The sequence below is a fragment of the Gekko japonicus genome, unplaced genomic scaffold, assembly GCF_001447785.1.
Source record: "Gekko japonicus isolate JY-2015 unplaced genomic scaffold, Gekko_japonicus_V1.1 scaffold420, whole genome shotgun sequence".
Lineage (NCBI taxonomy): Eukaryota > Metazoa > Chordata > Lepidosauria > Squamata > Gekkonidae > Gekko > Gekko japonicus.
Genome location: NW_015159723.1, coordinates 696,906 through 715,280, shown reverse-complemented (window position 1 = coordinate 715,280; position 18,375 = coordinate 696,906). Strand labels below are relative to the sequence as shown.

Sequence of the window (18,375 nt, the reverse complement as noted above, 5' to 3'; positions counted from 1 at the left end):
TGCAGCTGTGTGGCAAGGGAGGGCAAAGAGGGCCCTCCACCTCCTGATTTTTGTTCCACTGTCCCTCTGCCCGCTGCATGCCTCCCTTGCCTTGTATAAATCTCTGCACAACTGCCGCAGCTGCCTTGTAATTGCTATAACCTTCAGATGCTGTGGCTGCTGAGAACATGGCCCTTTCTGTGGGGTGAGTTGTCGGACAGTGAGAAGTCAATAGGTCCATTTGCGTAGACCTGTTCCCATGCTTAAGGTGAGGATGAGCAGGGCCCAGTCCTTCCTTGAGACCTTGCTCTTTGGGCCTAGAAGTATTTGCCACTAGTTCCAAGTTTCTGGGGGTGGTGGCAAAGGCTATTGCGAGGGATGGGAAATGTTCTCTGGGCAAGCTTAGAGACACTGTCCTGTCTCATTTTCAAGGGCCTGAGTTCTAGCTCAAATGCAGTCTGTCCCACTTCTCACTCCCTTCTAGCTTCTTTTTCATTTATTCTCTCCTTTTTCCATCCCCAATTTAGGATAATGAGAGGCAGTTCTAATGAGGCCCTGCACTGACAGAGGGGCATGAGAAGAGTTAAGCAGGGGAACTGTCATTGCTAGGAATCTAAGCAGGAGTGTACATATTTTGACTAGGCTTAGTAGCCAGCCAGCCATTGTTTCTAGTACTAGTGAGACTAGGCTTTCTAACGTCCTGCTTCACAGAACCAAACAAGTGGATCCCTTCTTGTACACAGTGCCTGGCGAGCAGGACCTTGCAGGAGAAAAGTGGTAAAGCCAAGTTTGTCTATATTGACCCATCCCTTCCAACACACAACACTGATGTTGTGTCCCATCTCAACATGCATCCTAGTGGCATTTTGAAAAACGGGTTGCTTACCTGTAACTGGTGATCTTCGAGTGGTCATCTGTCCATTCACACCCATGGGGATACAGTGTGCATGCGCTGGATCGATCGGCATTGTAGCAAGCTCTTAACGGATTTTCGCACCCAGACCTCGGGCATGCGCAGGACCCCATCACGCATGCCCAGAGGGTTGGGCGCGGACATCCTGCAAGTTCCTTTGAACCGCCGCGAATCAACCCCTATGGAAAATGTAGAAGCTGACAGCAGCGGGGAAGAATGGCGGGTGGTGTGAATGCACAGATGACCACTCGAAGATCACCAGTTACAGGTAAGCAACCTGTTTATCTTTGACGTGGTCTCTGCTTTACACCCATGGCAGATTAGTGAGCAGTGGCCTACCTGGAGGAGGGTGCTGGCAGGTCATTACTGCGAAGCTGAGGATAAGATGTGACGTCCCATGTTGGTACAAGAGTTCTTTCGGACGTCTAGGGCGTAGTGCCTTATGAACGTGTTAGGCATAGCCCACGTAGCAGCTCTGCAAATGTCCATCAGGGGAACTCCGTAGAGGAAGGCAGTGGAGGCTGCAGCAGCTCTGGTTGAATGGGCCCTGATTTGTTGTTGTTCAGTCGCACAGTCGAGTCTGACTCTTCGCGACCCCATGGACCAGCTCCCGCCAGGCCTTCCAGTCTTCCGCCGACCTCTGAAGTTTGCTCAATTTCATGTTCGTTGCATTGATGACACTGTCTAACCATCTCATCCTTTGCCGTCCCCATTTTCTTTGACCTTCAATCTTTCCCAGCATCAGGGTCTTCTCCAGTGAGTGCTCCCTTCTCATTTGGTGGCCAAAGTATTTGAGCTTCAGTTTCATTATCTGGCCTTCCAGGGAACAGTCAGGGTTGATTTCTTTTAGGATTGACTGATTTGATCTTCTTGCAGTCCAAGGGACTCTCAAGAGTCTTCTCCAGCACCATAGTTCAAAAGAATCTATTCTTCAGTACTCGGCCTTCCTTATAGTCCAACTCTCGCAGCCATACATGACTACAGGCAATGGCTGCTTGGCGATAAAGTAGCAGAGGCCGATGAGACTCGCAATCCACCTTGATAGGCACTGAGCCATGATGCAAGTGCCCAGCCTTGCTGGTGCATAGGAGACGAACAGTTGACAGTCACGTCTTGTTGGACGGGTTCTATTTAAGTAAAACAGGAGCGCACGCTTCGTGTCCAAGGTGTGTAATAGCCTCTCCTCTGGGGATGTCGGAGCCGGGAAGAAATCCGGGAGGAAGACCTCTGCCTGTAGGTGAAATTCTGACACTACCTTTGGCAGGAACGAGATGTCAGGTACGAGGCAGACAAGGAGTGTCATATCTAAAAGCCAGTATTTCTCCAACTCGTCTTGCTGAAGTGACAGCAACCAGAAAGGCCATTTTCCATGACAGGAATTTTAAGTCGCAAGTTGTGAGCGGCTCAAAAGGTTTCCTGGTGAGTTGGCAAAGGACCAGGGGAAGGTCCCAGGGGACGACAGAAGTTTTGATGGGAGGGTAGAGGTGCAACAGTCCCTTCAAAAAACGTTTAGGAAGTGGGCGCGAGAACAGTGTGCATCCCTCAACTTGAACATGGTAGGCCAAAAGTGCGGCCAAGTAAACCTTTAACAAGGAGTGAGAAAGTCCCGTGTCAGCGAGAGACAGAAGGAATTGAAAAACTTTCTCAAGACCTGCGGAGGTGGCTCGAGGGGTATCGTCACCCAAGGTGGAACAGAACTTTTTCCACTTGTAGTGATATGATCTTCGCGTAGTGGGCTTTCTGGAGTTTAGCAAAACGTTTGCTATGTGGGCGAAAAAGCTGTTGACGCTACTCTCCAGACTGTCAACTTCATTCGTGGCACATCGTGGTATAGGAGAGGGGACTCGGATAGGAACAGGAGGTCCTGTGCCGGAGGAAATTGGTGGTAGACCCCTGCTGACAGGTGGAGGATGGTTGAGAACCATGGTTGCCGCGGCCACCACAGGGTTATGAGGACCCAGTTCGCTCTGTCGGCGATGATTTTGCAGACCACTCTCAGAAGCAGGGGCAGCGGAGGGAAGAGGTAGAGAAACCCTCTGGACCACGGATAGAGGAGACCGTCCCCTAGAGACTGTGGGTCCCTGCCACCTCGGCTGCAGAACAGAGGGCACTTTTTGTTCACTCTGGTGGCAAAAACATCTATTTGGGGAACCCCCCACCTGCGGAAGAGTGGGAGAAGGTAAGTTGGGTTCAATTCCCACTCGTGCAGACTGAGTACTGCCCGACTCAGGTGGTCTGCCTGCACATTCATGTGGCCTGGGATGTGCGTGGCGACTTAAGAAGATGTTGTGGGCAATGCAGAAGTGCCATAGCCGGAGGGCAAGGTCGCAGAGACGTTAGGAGACTGTGCCCCCTTGCCTGTTCACATAGCTGAGGGCAGTAGTATTGTCCATGAGGACAGTGACACATTTCCCCTCGATCAGAGGCAGGAAACTGGTGATTGCGAACTGTATCGCAAGCAGTTCCAGGAAATTTATGTGCTGTTTTCATTTCTGAGTGTCCCATCTGCCTCCAACACAAAGTCCCATCATGTGGGCGCCCCAGCCTGAGAGGGAGGTGTCTGTAGTTAGGGTAATTTGGGGTGATGGAGGATGGAAGGGTGCTCCCTGGAATAGGTTGGAAGGGACAGTCCACCAAAGTAAAGAGTCCCGTAGTTTGACAGGTGGGAATAGGAGGGTGGTGTGTGTGTCTCTCTCTGGATTGAAATTGTAAATAAACCAAAGTTATAGGATACACATTTTCAGCCTGGTGAAGACCGGTACGGACGTAGCAGCAATCAGACCAAGGAGCCTCTGTATTTGGAAAGCCGTTACTGAGGGTCGAGTACGCATGACAGTGGCAAGATCCATGATGTCGGCTGCTCTGTTTTGTGGCAGGTAGGCTCTGCAAGCTGTGGAGTCCAGGAACGCACCAATGTACTGTATTTTCTGGACCAGTCGAAGTTGAGATTTTTCCAGGTTTACTTGTAGACCTAGGTTTTCCAGGAGGACTAGCATCTCGTTGATGTTTGAGACTAGATCGTCCCTGGAAGTCGCTACCAAGAGCCAATCGTCGATGTACGGGTAGATGGCGATACCCTTGAGACTGAGGAAGGTTGCGACCACCACCATCGTCTTTGTGAAGACTCTTGGCGCGCTTGAAAGGCCGAATGGCAGGGCTGTATATTGGTAATGATGTTGACCAATAGCGAAGCGTAGGTATTGGTGGTGGGACGGGTGGATAGTGAGGTGGAAGTATGCGTCTTGGAGGTCGAGAGTGGCTATCCAGATGTTATTTTGTAGAAGTGGCAGGGATACCATGTGGAAGCGGTGGTATTTGACAAAGCTGTTTAGCGCCCGTAGGTCTAAGATTGGTCGAACGCCTCCATCCCGCTTCGGGATGGTGAAATAGTGGGAATAGAATCCCTTACCCCGTAGATGTAGTGGCACCTGCTCTATGGCTCCCTTCTGCAGAAGGACAGACACCTCTTCGAGGAGGGCTGAAGAAGGGGGTGTGGAGACAAAGACAGGAGTAATGGGGTTCTGGAGAAATTATATGCGGTAGCCGTGGGTTAAGATGGACAGCACCCATTCGTCTGTGGTGATGTGACGCCAAGTTTGGAGAAAGGGGGTTAGATGGGTTGGATTTGACTTGGATTTGACTTGGAGGTAAGAAAGTAAAAAACCCTGCTTGGAGGACTTTGGCTGCTTAGTACGGGAAGACTGTTGTCCCGATCCAAGTCTGGGTTTTGGAAATGTGGGCTTCTGACCACCAGAATATGTACGTGGCCTTCATTGCCGGTCAGGAGATTGACGGTTTGGAGTGCGTTTTTGCCAGGGTCTAGACCAAGGACGCGGCTGATATTGCTGTCTCGTAGAAGATAAACCCCAAGAGCGCGAGAAGCTTTTATGCTCTTATCCATATCCTGTAATATGGTGTCTATGGTGCTGTTAAAAAGACCAAGGCCATCGAAGGAGAGGTCTTCTACATATGACCTAGTATCTGGTAGAAGATTAGTGGTACGGAGCCAGGAATACCTTCGTAAAGCTATTGCAGAAGCCATTGTCCTGGAGGAAGCATCTAGGTCATGCTTGGAAGTATTAATCTGTTGTTTTGCAAGTACCATGCCTTCTTTTTGGATTACGCAGGCTGCCTGAAGTTTGTCTTCTGGAAGGTGAGCCAGAAGCTCAGAAAACCGTTCCCACAAAGTGTACTGATACCTACTCATACATGCTAAGTAGTTGGTGGCCTTCACTCCTAGCACTCCCGTAGAGTAGAAACGTCGCCCGAATGCATCCAGTTTCCTGCTCTCCTTATCTGAAGGTACAGAATCTGTTCTCTTGGACTTGGATGAAGAGGTGACTACCATGGTGTTTGGTTGGGGATGGGAGAATAAAAATTCCGCTCCCGTTTCCTGGACTCTATACATATGGTCCAAGCGCCTTGTTGACACTGGAGCCGATGAGGGTTTATCCCATGGCACTTTCACTGCCTGTAGTAAGACCATGGACATAGGCAATGCTATGGCCGTTGACGTATCCAGTTGTACGATATCAAAGACGGCATCTGTAACCTGTGGTTGCTGCTGCACGACTGAGAGGCCAAGAGAGTGGGCCATTCTTTTTATGAGGTCTGCATATGAAGTTAGATTGTCTGATGGAGATATGGGCTGGTCATCTGCTACTGCCTGGTTAGGAGATTTGTGGTCAGGGGAGGTATGGACCTCTGAAGCCTCCTCTACAGTTTGGTTAGAAAACCTATCAGAATCCTCCTCTACAGAATCTGAGGAATCAGGATCTGGCAATTGAACCGGAGTTGCTTTAATGTGGCTGGTTGAATCCATCGATGGTGGAACCGGAGGACTGGGAGGATGATATAGATCCAGTCGATGTTGGGAAGGGTCATCAGACAGATGATTTGGAGGACGAGAGAGAGATGCTGAGGGTCTGGATCTATGGGGTGACCATGATCTGTGGGCAGAATGGGCAGAGTAACGATCCCAATCCGAGTATCCCGCTGGAGTTAACCACGGCATGGATGGAGGTGGATAAGCCCCGTAGAGATACCTCAGTTGGCAGTGATCCCAAGAGAGGGCTGGAGGTGGGGGCAAAAAGACTCGTGGAGATCGACTTCTGAAGTGGGAGCGTCCGGGAGCGTCCGGGAGACAGTGTAGTATTCTGTCTCTGTGAGCGGCACCTATAAGCTCGCACATCGATATCGACAGGCTCAGGAATCAGACGAGGAGGATGACACTTGAGTGCTCCTGGAAATCTGTCAATGCCGACCTGCATCGATATCGGCATGGGCCTCGGAGACCGTCGATGTAGACGACTGAGAAGGAGAGCGATCCGCACCCCTCTGGGCGACTAAGGAGCTCAACATTATCGATATCAGAGAAAGGTTGCATGTCTACCAGCGTGTCTTGGTCAAGCTGGTGTACAGGAGAGTCCATAAGCTGGATGGTTGGTATCGGTGGAGCAGCCTGGGCCTCCAATAGTGATATTGCTGTTGGAGCGGGGGGCACGTTAGGGGCATTACCCGGTACAGACGCCGCTACCTTTCCCGTCTTCGCCACCTTTAGGGACTTGGAGGAGCCCTTTTTGGCAGACTTATGCTCCTTGCTGGGCTTCAGCTTTTTCTTCACTGGAGTGGAAGCGGAAGACTGCGCCTTCAATGCCGGAGCCGTCGATGTCGATGGTCTTTCTGAATCCATCGCTGAAGGAGGATGTAACGCTCGGTTTTTCCTAGTTTGGTTAGAAAACCTAGCACAGTGCCGACAAGGCTCTGGTCGGTGTGTCTCCCCCAAACAAAAAATGCAAAGGGTGTGGCGGTCAGGTGGAGCGAGCTTACAGCCGCAACCCTTGCAGCGGTTGAAAAAGCTCCACTTCTTCTCCATAAAAAAAGTAAAACGGAGAAGAAAAAAAGTTGGGGGGCGGGGGGAGCCCAAAGGCCAAACTGAGGTAAACGAAAAAACTTTCCCCTCAACAAAAACAATTTTTGTTGTTGTTTTTAAAGAACGAACGATACAAAGATTAGTGAAAAATAACGAGAAATAAAGAAAAAATCCGAAGAGCCTCTGAGGAAAAAATAGTACCGATCAGACCGATGAAAGGAAGTTGCTTCCAGCGTGGTGGAAAGAAAGGAACTGGCGGGATGTCCGCGCCCACCCCTCTGGGCATGCGTGGTGGGGTTCCTGCGCATGCCCGAGGTCTGGGCACAAAAATCCGTTAAGAGCTTGCTACAATGCCGATTGATCCAGCGCATGCGCACTGTATCCCCATGGGTGTGAAGCACAGACACCACGCCGAAGATCAAGGCATTCACCGTCTCCATGGATTACTGATGGCTGTTCAAACCCTTAACTGGTCTTACAATATAGCTAGTGTTACCAACCACCAGGTGGTGGCTGCAGATCTCCCAAAATTGCAACTGATTTCCAGACCACAGAGATCAACACCCCAGGAGAAAATGGCTATTTTGAAAGGTGGACTCTATATCATTATGCCTTCTCCTCCCCAAACCTTTCCCTCCCCATGCCAATAGGGCTCTGTTTGCACTGTGAGAAACCACAGCTCCAATGCACAAAATTAGCAGCACGGATTCTGTATCCCAACAGGGCACATCCAAGCACTGCTCTTCGTCTGTTTCAAAGAGTTGTAAGCAGGGCTCTAGTCGGGGGGGAGCTCTCAGGTACGGAGCTCCGGAAGAGAACCTCTAGGGGGCGGGGCGGTCACGTGGTGAAGCCCCGCCCCTTCTTTACCCCGCCCTCTGCTTCGATCCTCATTCCGTTTGGGAATGAGGATGAAGCAGGAGGGTAAGTAGCCGGGCCTTCTGACACACTTCCGGTGATGTCAGGGGGTGTGGCCTTCTGTCACTTCCGGTGATGTCAGGGGGCGTGGCATATGCAAATAAGTTATGCTAATGAGTTATGCTAATGAGCTCCGGCAGCTCTTTTTCTACAACAAGACCCCTGGTTGTAAGGGATAAAATGGCCAGAGAGTCCAATTTCCTGCCTAGCAGAGGAACAATTATTAATCTGTGCTATGTATATGCACTGGAATAGGAACATTAGTTTTTCCTTCCAGGAACAGGAGCAAAAGCAAGGAAGAGAGTCCAGCTCAGCTCAGTGAATGGCAGCTCAGAGCAGAGGAAAGGGCCCTGGATGTCAGGAAATTTGCCTTGGAAAAGGGCATAGTAACAGTCACCACCAGATGCTGAGCATTACCTGTTCCTTCACACTAGAAGGCTCTTTCCCCTGTGCTGAACAGAGTAACAGCTGGCCAGTTGCTGCCTCCTAGTGGGTGTTGGAGTTTTTGCTGTTTCTCCTACTGATCTGCACATCCTGAGGTTCATTTCTGAATACTTTCAATCTGAGTGAAACAATCCCTGGCTCAGAACTTGCAGTCTTCAAAATCAGAAGTGGAAGTTTGACTCAGCAGGTCACATTTGGGCCTGCAAGGCTCCATACGCTACCACAGCATCTTTCCTTCAGCCGTTGATGTTAATATGAGTGATCCACATGGAGTGCATACTCCAATTAAAGGAGAGGCTGTCCATGAGTCAGGCCACATTCTGCAAAGAACACAAGTTTAGTAGCTGGTGGAATTTGTAATCACAAGGTGCAGCAGTAGCCATTTTGGAATGCCTTTAAGGGGAAATGGGACATATTCATGGTACATCAGTAGCAGAATGGAAACTCCTTGTCCAATGCAGCACACCTCAGAAGGCCACTTGGGGCAGGTGGGCATCAGCATTGGATGGTTGTTTCCTTTGTCTCTCACTGGCCTTTGTTTCTCACTTGTGGGCTTCCCAGAAGCATTTGGCCATCCCCGCTTGGATGTTGGTCTGATCCAATGCCACTCTTCTAATAAAATCTTCCCAGGCCAAAATCATGAGGCCTTGTTTGTGTGGACACATTTTGATATCTTGCCTTTGTTTGTCCCTGCAGCTGGATGCTGAATATTTCCAGTGTGAAAAGTGTTGTGTTTTCAGTGGGGAGAAGCAGGAGGGAAGCCCTCTAACCTGGTATCTGGTCTGTTTCTCAGAAGCAAGCTGTCACTTGGTGAAGTGGCCCATAAGTGATGAATGTAAAATGTACATGAATTTGCTTTTGTCCTGACCTGAATGGCCCGGGGTAGCCTGATCTCATGATCTTGAAAGCTAAGCAAGGTCAGCCCTGGTTAGTACTTGGATGGAGGTCACCAAGGAAGTCCAAGGGCAGGTAATGGCAAACAACTGTTGAATGTCTCTTGCCTTGAAAACACTATGGGGTCTCCGTAAGTCAGGTGTGACTTGATGTCACTTTCTACTGCCATCATCCGCTGAGTGTGGTCAGTAGGAAATATTATTGGGATGCAGGTCTCCCCACCCCCAGTCCTGTTGTTGTGCTTTCAGCTTATGTTGCCTGCACTTTTTCCAAGACAGTCCAGGTCTGTCTCTTGCCTTGCTTGAATCCTATTGCCTTGAATGCTTGACGTGAATTTTGCTGTCCGGCTTGTGAGCTTGGCCTGTGCATTGCTTCTTGGCTGAGGGAATTCATATTACATGCACATTTCTGTTTCCCTCCTTGGCTGTTGCTGGCCTATTTGGTTTATTCATTTTCCCCCACCTCCTTGCTCTCACGCACCGCAGCCACCACCAGACGAGGCAGACGGACTGGTTCTGCTTTTGCTGCCTGGGGCGGCTCCCCCTGCCAGAAACCCGCCAGCGTTGTCAGCAACAGATGGGGAAAAGATGGCAGGCTCCCAGCTCTCAGTTCCCTGCCGAGGGCAAAGACAGGGTGTGTGTGGCGCCTGCTTTAGCGGCAATGCCAGGCAAGTGCTGACAAACTCTCTTGGGGCCTCTTGGGGGCCCGGCTGGCGGGGACGTCTTAGAGAGGCACACCTGTGCCAGGCGAGGTGGTGCCAAGGGAGCTCGCTGTAAGCCGAACAAATATCCAACAAATATCGCCCTCTGCCCTTAAGGCTTTAGCCTTCATGCAGTCTAGCCAGCCCTTGCCAGTCCTTTTCACATGTTTGCAGTTCAAGGTAAGAGCTCAGGAAGGAGTCACAGCCAAAGAATTCTAGAAAGCCAGGAAATGTTTTTTTTCTAGAGTTCATGCAGGAGAACGTCCTGGTGGGTTGTGCCCTTAACCTTCCCCTGGAGCATTCTTCAAAAAATTGGCATGGGTATGAACACCTGGTTTCTTCCCTTGAACCCCTCACACCTAAGGGCACAGGAAGGCAGATTAATTTTTTGGCAGGTTTACTGTACTGGTGGTTACCTCACCAGGAGATTCTCTCCATAGATTTCCTTCTCCCGTTTTCTACTCTGCCTGTGCAAGCAGCCTCACCTGCCTCTTGTTTGGCACAGGGGGGTTTTCTCTATGAGAACTTCATGCTGCTCTGGCAGACCTTGCAAATTAGCTTCCTGGCAGCATCCTTTTTTGCCTCTTTGCTCTGTGCAAGAGGGCACTCCAGCCTCAAGCCAAAAGTCCTGGACCTGCCAAGGGTACATGAGACCCCAGAAACCTGACTGCAGTGTTTTCACACATGCTGCTGTCTGGTTTAACCTGTCAAATCTTTCCATGCTGCAAAACACATCTTGATCCAAGGGCCTGATAGAATTCATTTTACTTTTCCTAGCTTGTTATGGGGAGAGTCCTCCCCTATATTTTGTACTTTGGAGGGGGGGGCTTAACTTGGGCATGTTTGATTTGATCCTTCCAGCAAAGCTGGTTACTTGCAGTTCCATTCATGTTGTCCACCTCTGTTGTTATAGCGAATGCAGTTCACTGGCTTCACAACCAGCTTGGAGTTCTGCTGTCTTCTGTTTTTATTTTAGGCTTTAAATGCCTGTCCATTTGAAGAAGAATTCTGTGTAACCAAAAGGCATGTTTCTAGCATTTAGGCATCCTTTTTGTGATCTGTGGGACTAACATGTGTCCCTGTAGGACTGACTCTCTCCTTGTAAACTGCTCAGGCTTTCTTGGTCTACTCACAGTGTACCCACCACCAAAAGCTGTGTCAGCAACTGCAAGGAGCTCAGTCTTCTTAATGGTGCTCCTGTCCTTTGGCATTTCGCCTACAGGGAAGTTTCTTCACTAGTCGCCTATCAGTGCCTGGCCAAAACATGCCTATTTTAGCAAGACATTTGGAAGACGGATGTTTCTAGGGGTTGCTGGTTAGTTGCAACCTTTTTTAAATGTTTTATTATATTGTAAACAGCTTTCTGAGTCTGCCAAACTTGAAAATAAATTTAGTAAAGCAATAAATAAATACCTCTTCTAGCAAGATCCAGAAGCTAGAAAGGTTCAGAAACCTTTGGGACAGGCTAGTGCTTGAAACTGGCAAGAGGAAATCATTTCCAGGCTTCAGGGGATGAACACTGAGTAATATTCAGGGCTCAAGAAGTAATTGCTGCGGCATAGCACAGTCAGAACTGCACTGAAGCCTTTCAGAAGACTGGCTCTCTGGCTGTCTTTTTTTTTGGTCATCTTCTCTTCACAAGCCCCATTCATTCTGGGTTTCTATTTTAAACAGGCCGCCCATGCAGCTCTTCCCAGCATCTGGGGAATTGCCGGTTGGATTCCAGCCTGTCATGGCGCCATTAAAGGGCACAGGCAGTCTGCCAGGGGAGCAAAAAATGGTAGCAGCCCTACGGAGACAACCAGTCTGAAAGAAGTTGCTGGCACAGGAAGAGTGAGTGGGAGGAGTGAAGTCATCTGGCAGAGGGGAGGGACTTGCAGCCTCAGCAGGTGGTTTTTGGCAGGATACCCAAACAGGAAGTCCCTCCCTTTCACACAGGCCCAGAGCAGCAAGTGCCGAGGTGTACACTGAAGGCAGAACAATTCTGCCTCGGGTAAGGCTCATCTTTGGGATGGTGTTTTCGTGCGAAAGGTGAGTTTGAAGGGAAGCTTGCTTGATCCTGTTCCCTTGAGGGCCTGGGAGGCTTCTTTTCACTTGGTGAGACACGCCGCCGTCTCTGTCTCGACAGGAGGAGGTTGGAGGGATCCCACGCAGAGCATGAGAGCTTTTTGGAAGATGGGGGGGGGCTTATTGTTTTTTTTTTTCTCTTGAGCCCCAGAGGGGAAGGGGCCCTGAGTATGGTCAGGAGGACTGCTCTTTTCCAGGTCTCAAGGAGCCAGCCATTCATACTTATCCTTGTGCCTATAGATGGGCCTCAAGCTTGCCAGAATTGTTAGTGGGTTCAGTCATTTCTTCTCTTGTATTTAACCAAGGTTGTACCTGTAATTTAGTTTATGTTGGATCAGAAATGTGAAACGCTGAGGGGTCGATTGAAGGGGAAATAGAGGAGAGGAGGAGCCAGCGAGGGAAGGCATTGACTGGTCCAGAAAGTAATCCTGGGCCCCTCCTAGCAAGTGCTCAAAATGTTTTGGGTGAACACATGTAAATGTGTATTCTCTGGATAAACTGAGATGCCCTTCCAGAACAAAGAGCTCAGCTTCATAGGGAAAGGCACCTTGCATGTTTGTTTTGTGCTCTCTCTGTGTGTTAAAGTAGAAAGGTCGAGGGTGGGGTGTGGTTTTCCTGGAAGAGCATCTGTTTGCATGGCGGTTGCAGGCAGTTTGATGAGGAGTCTGCATCTGTTGGGCCAAAACAAAAGGGGGGGGTTGGAGCGGTAAACTAATTGACTGTTCAGAGAGGGGTAAAGTGGAGGAACAGCCATTGTGGATCTCTCAGTGTGCCTGAAGGGAGCAGGCGAAGCCACAGGGATCAATCCCACACTGACCCCACAGTCATTGCCACCTGTCAGGTATAGATTGACAAAGAACCACCTCAGGATGAAGTCATGCATACTCTGGGGATTGCAGACATTGGGTGTGCTTTGGTAATGCATCTATCTCTCTTCAGAATCCCATTACAGATGCACCTGTCTTGGAAGGTGCTGCAGTAGGGTAAATTTTCCCAGAGCAGCTGAGTTTACAAGATCAAAGCAAACTGCTTTCCAAGGAACTACAGCTCACGCTTGGCAAGACCTCTGCTAATTTCGCAAGGGAATTAGGGTAACTTTGCTATACTTGGGTTGCCAGGTATACTTGGGTTGCCCTGTCTAGCAGCTCAGATTTAGCAAGGTTTCGACTGTTTGCTAGCATGTGATCACCTAGCTAGAAGCCATGGTCAACATCATAGGAGCCAGCAGGACAGGAGGAACCTGGGACACAGTGGAGGCTGTGCTTTTTCCTGACGGCTTGCTCCTGGAGGTGGGGTGTGTATCTGTGCGTGCATAGCACATATAAATGCTGAGGGCAGAAATGGATTTTAAGAGGAGATTCGGGCTCTGGGGATACAGGCTTAAACAACCTCTGCTTGCTCTTACTGAAAACTGGGCCAAATGGGGTACTCGGGGGGGGGGGGAGATCTGCCCATCCTGCTGACATAGGGGTGCACCTGGATAGATCCCAGGTCAGAATTGCGCCAGGCACTGGAGAACTGGCACCAACTAGTCCTTGGCAATTTTTGGCTGCTTCATGGGGCCTGCCAAAGGCACGGCCTGTCAAGCCAAACGTGACCCACATAACTCACATCATGAATGCATGAATCTGCCTTATATTGAATCAGACCATTGGTCTATCAAAGACAGTAGTGTCTACTCAGACTGGCAGCAGCTCTTCAAAGTCTCAGGCTGAGGTCTTTCACATCACCTGGTCTTTTCAGCTGGAGATTCTGGGGACTGAACCTGGGACTTCCTGCATGCCAAGCAGGTTCTCTACCACCACTGAGCCATAATTCCCTCCCCTTATCAGAGGATGGCGGAAGACAGGAAGGCCTGGTGTGATCTGGTCCATGGGATCGCGAAGAGTCCGACTCGACTGTGCGACTAAACAAAAAAAACCCCCAGATACTATACACATACACACATCAGTTATGCAGGTGATGGAAATGTGTCTATCGAGCCTATACTAGTTTGTCATACTTGGCTGGTGGGCTGCATTTGGCTAAGTGCAGTTGTTCTCAAAATGTGGGGCAGCCCCCCACCTTGGAGGGCATGGAACACTCTGGGCAATTAGAGCCTTTCTCCCATCGCCACCCAAAATATGGTCGTGTTGCATGCTCTCTGGCAGAGATCGCTCATTGCTCCACATTGGGCTTGTGGGGGTGTCTGCCCCCAAGCTTCTTTGCCTTTTGAAATACAATTTGGACTCAAGTACTGCTTTGTTCCCCATGTGCAGTTTCACAATGTGCTGGATTCAAGTTATCCTGTTCTGTTTTTCTCCAGATGCCAGTGTTGGAACAGAGCCTTGCATATCTTTGCATGCAGCAGCAGGCAGTGTGCACACCAATGTTGCAAGAATCACTGCATGTGTGCTGTGGAACAGGAGGCTGCTGCCTGTGTTGGGGGTGGCAGAAGGCACAATACATTTAGAAGTGGGAGGGTGGAGCTGGCGCAGTATAAGAAGTACTGGCTTAATGAGACATATGTTGCACAGGACAGTCCTAAGGGCAAGACCAAGTTACTTGTGGCTCACTCCCTTACCAAGGGGCAGGGCTGCCCTCTGTCTAGCCAGTTGGAGTTTTGCCTTTGAGCAGTCCTGACCTGCAAGACCATCCATGATTCCCAAGGGAAGGCTCTGCTTGCCGTTTCTTCCACCCTTTTCAGATGGCAGGGGCAGTCCCAGTCAAATTCTTTCTTGCATTGTAACCAGACACTCTGAGCATGACTTCCCAGATCCCTAGAAAGGACAGGAAAAAATACATCTTCCATCAGTCCATTGCTTCTTGGTAACCGCAAAGCTCCAGACACTTTTCAGTGCACAAGATTTCCTTTTTCACTGTTTATCACTTTTTAGCTGAAACAACAAGCCAGCTGCTTGTTTGCATCTTGGAATAGTGCATCTTCTTGCTAGAAGTCGCTTACACACACACACACACACACACACACACACACACACACACACACTGAGTAATGCACTTTCAATCCACTTTCAGTGCAGTTTGCAACTGTACCATGTGAAGTGGCAAAATCCACGTGCAAATGATTGCTAAAGGGCATTGAAACTGGATTGAAAGTGCATTATTTGGCCTGTGTGATTTTAGAAGGTCTGATGACTCTCTGCAGTAGAAAAGAGCAAGAGTCCAGTAGCACCTTAAAGGCTTAACAAAATTTGTGTCAGGATAGGAGCTTTCTTGAGTCACAGCTTACTTCTTCAGATCTGAAGAAGTGAGTACTGACTCAAGAAAGCTCCTACCTTGACACACATTTTGTGAGTCTTTAAGGTGCTATTGGTCTCTTGTTCTTTTCTGCTGCTACAGACAGACTAACACAGCTACCCCTCTTTATGACTTTCTGGTCTCTGGAGAATGGATGGTTGGTTTTAAGGTCTTGTATACACTTTTGCATTAGTGACTGAATTCTGCAGAGCTGAGCTGACTTTCCATTCTGGCTGATGAGGTCTGTGTAACTCAAAAACGTGCATCCCCTTTACCAACTAATCAAAAAGAGAGACAGCTTTTTAGCTCATGCTAAAAGGGTTCTGTGGCATATGAGGGTTGGCTGCCTTTTTCCTCATCACTGAGGCACCACAATTTTGCTCTGTTGTGTCAACATTGGGATTGGGTGGGGGGGGGGACAGAACTGGCAGGCGAGAAGAACATAGCTTGCAGACAGGGTTTTAAACATCATCAAAGGGCTCTTGGAATTACCCACTGCCTGCACTTAGCAGTGAAACTCCACCTCTGTTGAGAGACCCGTTCTTTCTGTCTCTTAGAAAGCCTTGCCTAACTCCCAGCTCCTAGCCTAAACTGATCTCTGTGCATTCTTCCTGGGTGGCTTAATTGAATGGGCATGATTCGATTAGCCCACAGAGCACTCTCACATCCGCCTTTTGGAGGTGGGTGTAGATTAATTGAATCTTGTTCCTTGGGAGAGGCGACTGGGGCCGAGCTTGTGCAGTGCCCTATCAGGGGAGCCAGAGAGCGAGCCCTGGAGCCTCAAGCAGTTAAGTGCTGTTCCTGTCTGAGATAACATTGCAGAGGAAAGAGCTTCTGTTGACAGAGGAGGAGGAGAGCAAGCCAGGCCAGGACTAGAAGGGAGGGAAACTGGCAGGCTGGCTTTCAAAGGGGAGAAAAAGCTTTATGCTAAGCCATTCTGGGGCTGACAAATAAAGGATGTGGAATGGGGAACTGTTGCTCTGCTGGTCCTAGAGAATGAAAGAGAGAAGACAGGTAAGAATGCCTTTTATTGGAACCTGGTGGTAATGCTGAAAGTGGGGAACTCTGGAATTCTACCAAGATACTCATTGGGGATTCCTTTCTAAAAAAGAGAGTGCAGGATCACTACAGAGAAATTCTTAGAGATTAGGCTGCTGTCTGTCTCTGGTATTTGCATCTAGGCTTCAGAGCCTTAGGATTGGAGAGTTGGCATGTTGGGATATGGATACAGGCATGTTGGGTGAAGTGGAGCCTTGATGTGCATGGGGAGTTGGCCAAGTTCTGCAGGCCACAGTGGTTTGTGTCATAATCTTTGTGACCTTTGTGCTTCCACACTACTGTTTTGCGCTGCACATATCAAGGACCTCAGTTAAGAGGCTATTTTGTACACATTGAAAAGACACTGCCCCAGGAGAAGTCTCAAACTGGCCAAATGCAACAAGGAGCAAAGTTACATTTTACCAGTGGGGAAAACTGTGCAAGTTAGGAGCATGCTTATGTTTTTGTTAGCAAAGTATGGAGATTTCCCCCCCTTATTTATGCATTTTAATCGCTGTGGCATTGGATAAGGGCTGTGGAAAGAAAGTTGGACATTCTGAAAGCTGTGAAGGGAAGGAACTATTATTTGCAGGACAGAAGAAGAGTGACTTGTTAGTGGCGGGGGGGGGCCTCAATGTGAGAGTCAGGAGAAGGTGTCGATACAGAAATCCCACATGTTGCCTACTCCACTGGGAATTTCATCCTTGAGCACAGATCCTGCTCTCTTCTTTTTCCTAACAGACCTGCTAGATTTTGCATTACAAGCTTCTCTCCAAATTTTGTCCTGTGGCTATTGCCCTGAGGATATCTTAACACAAAAACTTTTGTCTGACACAGTTCTAGAGCTGGCTTGCGTTTGCCTCTTAAATTCCCTTTTCTCTGTTTCCCTCCTGTTGCTCTACTCTGTGCTTTGTTCCTTCCTTTCTGTGGACATCTTTAAAACAGGGTTGTCTCTTGCACATAGCCCCAGCACTGCCAATCCTAGAATGATTTCTGCAGCAGCTGGAGGAATTTAGAGATAAGACTCATCTGATAGAAGAGCTTGTTCCTGCAAGGGATGGGGGGTGAGAAGGATTCTTCTTCTTCCTTCTTCCTGACACCACCCTACTCAGGAGAGCAGCTCTTACTGAAACCAGCATGCATGGCTCGGGCCTGCTGTGTACTGTGGCCTGCCAGATGCTTAACCCTCCTGTCTCTGCAGTCTTCCATCCCCTGGGCAGTTTGGGGCACACCCAGTCATATATCGTGGTCCCCCGGGGGTTGCACCCGGACCTAGATGGACCAGGGTAGCCTGATCTCATCAGAGCTCGGAAGCTAAGCAGGGTCAGCCCTGGTTAGTGCTCGGATGGGAGCCTGTAAAACGGAGCTATTCTGCCAGGCTATTGGTTGAGGTGCTGGATGTTCAGCCATTCTGGCCTTCCCTGTTTATGGCCCCTTCCCAGTGTCCTGCTGTTTTAGATAATACTATTGGGCACTGGAGCTTTCCAGGGTACCTATATCAACCTGATATGAGGCATGGGGTCTGTTGTTATTGTTTATATTATTTATTTATTTTTGGGATTTATATCCCGCCCCATCCAATATACAGCTCTGGGCGGCTAACAAACGGCCATGCCGAAGTGCCATCTATTGTTTCACTGGTTTTATTGTTTTATGAATTTTATGTTGTAAGCCGCCCTGAGCCCACTCATAGGATAGGGCAGGACATAGAAATAACAACAACAACAACAACAACATGTGATCTGCTGTAGTCTTGGACAGACATATGATAAACTTACTTCAATTGGGTTTTTTTGCCTAAGGCAAGGACTCTGTGTTCTAATAGCAAGAGAGCTCTCCCATAAACCTTGCATGGCTTGAAATTAGGGTTGCCAGCTTCCAGGTGGTAGCTGGCAATCTCCCGCTATTACAACTGCTCTCCAGGTGAGATATATTAATTCACCTGGAGAAAATGGCTACTTTGTGCACTCATGAAGAAGGGGCTTCCCAGATTATGAAACTCTGACAGTGATTCTTCCACACCAGGCTTGAGGATCTCCCCCCGAACAAAAGGCAAGTGGAATTTTTGGGAAATACATGGAGCTTTCTCTTTGAAGGGAAAATGGATTTAATTGGGAAAATGCTCAAGCTTTACACTGTGGGACGTAATTCATCCTGCGCCTGAGAATCTGCTGTAAAGGTGATGTGGGTTCCTCTTGTACAACGAATAATCCCACAATATGCTCAGCCTCTAACTTGTGATGCAGGCCTGTTTTGCTGCCTGTTTCTTCTCAAGCAGAACGCTCTGGGGATGTGGCTGCTCTGCATCCAGACTGG

The 18,375-nt window shown here is 49.1% G+C and overlaps 1 protein-coding gene across 4 annotated transcripts in view; it reads left to right on the top strand.

Moving 5' to 3' along the window:
• GSE1 (Gse1 coiled-coil protein) overlaps nt 1-18,375 on the top strand; it is a 486,799-nt gene that overhangs the window by 407,650 nt on the left and 60,774 nt on the right. Inside the window, exon 1 of one of the 4 annotated variants that reach the window (XM_015422567.1) lies at nt 11,667-11,748. The exons of 2 other annotated variants lie outside the window; for them this stretch is intronic. The gene's annotated coding sequence lies outside the window, so the exon portion shown is untranslated. Of the gene's footprint in view, nt 1-11,666; nt 11,749-15,958; nt 16,036-18,375 lie in introns of those variants that run through there. One more of the 4 variants, XM_015422417.1, reaches the window with a different exon arrangement.